A 2,858-nucleotide genomic window follows, 5' to 3' on the forward strand; every position below is an offset into this window, starting at 1 on the left:
TATATGTGAAACAATGCAGTATTCTTCTTCCTGTGTCTGGTTTATCAAAAAGACAGGAGGTAACAAATATTAGCCAGACATGGAGAAAGGGAGCTCTGTCTCACTCTTGGGGATATAGGTTGGTGCAGCCATACGGTAAACAGAAGGTGGTTCCTAAAGAAATTAAAAATAAAACCATCAGAGAGTCTAGCGGCTGTAAAGTTCTCCGGCCGCGTGCTTGCTGGAATGTACACCCTCTTCTTTCAGGTGTGGGGAAGTCATGCTCCTCCTGCAGGTTACAGACAAGCAGTTCCAGCCTGTCCACGGCCTCACAATAGGTGTGGAGTTTGGGGCCCGCCTGGTCAACACTGATGGAAAACAAATCGAACTGCAAATCTGGGATACGGCTGGGCAAGAATCCTTCCGTTCTATCACCCGTCCCTACTCCAGGGGAGCAGCTGCAGCACTGCGGGTGTGTGACATCACAAGGCGGGAAGCCCTCAACCGCCCGACCTCACGGTTAGAGGAGGCCCACCAGCACTCTAGCTCCAACATGTGTATCACGCGGATCGCTGATTGGGAATAAAAGTGGCCTAGAGTCCCGCAGGGATGTGAAGAGAGAGGAGGGAGAGGCCTTTGCTCGGCAGCATGGACTTATATTCATGGAAACTTCAGCCAAAACAGCCTGCAATGTTGAAGAGGCCTTCATTAACACAGCCAAAGAAATATACAGGAAGATCCAGCAGGGTTTATTTGATGTCCACAATGAGGCAAGTGGCATCAAGATTGGGCCCCAACAGTCAATTTCAACATCACTGGGACCCAGTGCTTCCCAGTAGAACTGTCGTGACATAGGGTCGGACTCTGGCTGCTGCTGAACATCTGACCTGAACTCTTTGGGTTTTTTTTCCTTTTCTTCCTGGAACAGCTTCAGATCAACAGGCTTAAAGCAAGAGGTCTTACTTGCTTTGGCTGAGAGCAGCCTCTTTTCAAGGTGTGATATTTTGCTTTTCCACTTAAAGAACAGGGGAGAATTTGGGCCCTTACTGACCTGGCCTTTTTTAGGGACATGAACATTCCCTATAGATTGGGGCTCTTTTCATCCTTGTTGTAATGTGTAAAATGTTAGGATCAAAGTTGATTGTCATTGTAGTTCAAAAATAAAACCATTTTATAAGCATATATAATATGCTTCCCACCAAGAATTAGTAGCAAGGGCCAAGTATATTCTGCTTGAACACTTGAGATGACCAGGATCTAGCTGGCTTTAGGATATTAGATCTGCTGCATAGGAATTTCACTGTTTTGTAACTTCTTTGCTTTGGGGGGTTCACTTCACTCGTCACTTTGAACAAGTCCTTGCAGAAGGCAGTTCCTTCTACTTCTCAAAGGAAGCTGAGTGCTTCTCTACTCTCCCATTGCTGGTTTCTGTTTCTTATCAAACTTGAGAGAAGTGGATTTGGTCCTGGACCCGTGGCCACTTATCCTTGCCTAAAGAAAACATTCATTCCCTAGTCATTTTGTTTACGGACCTGATCTAACATTGCAGGGTCTTTCACTGAATGGACCTCTACTGTTTCATCACACTCACTTCTTTTTTTTTTTTTATTGTAAACAAATGGGATATGTGTTGTTTCTCTGTCTGTACATGGAGTAAAGGCATACCATTTGTGTAATCATAAATTTACATAGGGTAATGTTGTTTGATTCATTCTGTTATTTTTTCCCTTCCCCCCCACCCCTCTTTTCCCTCTATACAGTCCTTCCTTCCTCCATTCTTACCACCCTCCTTATCCCTAACCCTAACTCTAACCCTAACACTAACCCCTCCCACCCCCCATTATGTGTCATCATCCACTTATCAGCAAGATCATTCGTCCTTTGATTTTTTGAGATTGGCTTATCTCACTTAGCATGATATTCTCCAATTTCATCCATTTGCCTGCAAATGCCACAATTTTATCATTCTTTTTTTTTTTTTTTTTTTTTTTTTTTGCGGTGCTGGGGATCGAACCCAGGGCCTTGTGCTTGCAAGGCAAACACTCTACCAACTGAGCTATCTCCCCAGCCCAATTTTATCATTCTTTATGGCTGAGTAATATTCCATTGTATATATATACCACAGTTTCTTTATCCATTCATCAATTGAAGGGCATCTAGGTTGGTTCCATAATCTGGCTATTGTGAATTGAGCAGCTATGAACATTGATGTGGCTGTATCTCTGTAGTATGCTGATTTTAACACTCACTTCTTAACTAGATTTATTTTGACTCTAATCAAGCTTATTTGCTTACTGAACGTGGTATATTTATTCCTATTTCTGTACCTTTGCACATGCCCTACTTTCTTCTAACACTATACTTTAAACAAGTACAACATTTTTTCCTTTAGGAAGCCTTCAGTGACTCTTCTAGGGACTTCTAAGCAATTACTGACATAGTACCCCTTAGCCTTCCTATGTTGGCTATTCATATGTTTATTTATATGTATGTATGTTACTTCGTAAATATATTTTATAGTAGTTTTATGTGTAGAATTTGTCTCCTCATGTAGGTTGTAAGTTCTGTAGAGCAGGATCCATGTCACCCCTTTACTTTTATAAACCACTTCCCTCACCACAGGTGCCTAGTGCTACTCATGATGTGATTGTAGAATTTGATTGACATACTTAAAAACTTAAGACTTATTTTAGACTTTAGAGGAAACAAAAGGCTTTAGAGTCATCTCTCTGTAATTCCTACTCTCTTCCATCTATTTACCCTGGGTTATATATTCTTTTCCTTTCCTGACTTTCTCTGGCTGGTAGCCTCCATTCTGTGCAGCATTCAGTGAGGCTGCTTGCTACCAAGCAATCAGACAACTGGTTGCCTCTCCAGCC

The 2,858-nt window shown here is 42.2% G+C and overlaps 1 pseudogene; it reads left to right on the top strand.

Annotated features, from left to right (window-relative positions):
- Positions 1-259: 259 nt before the first annotated feature.
- LOC124985809 (ras-related protein Rab-2B-like) lies at positions 260-857 on the top strand (annotated as a pseudogene).
- Positions 858-2,858: the final 2,001 nt, after the last annotated feature.

This window comes from Sciurus carolinensis, chromosome 5 (genome assembly GCF_902686445.1).
Source record: "Sciurus carolinensis chromosome 5, mSciCar1.2, whole genome shotgun sequence".
In the NCBI taxonomy this organism is placed as follows: domain Eukaryota; kingdom Metazoa; phylum Chordata; class Mammalia; order Rodentia; family Sciuridae; genus Sciurus; species Sciurus carolinensis.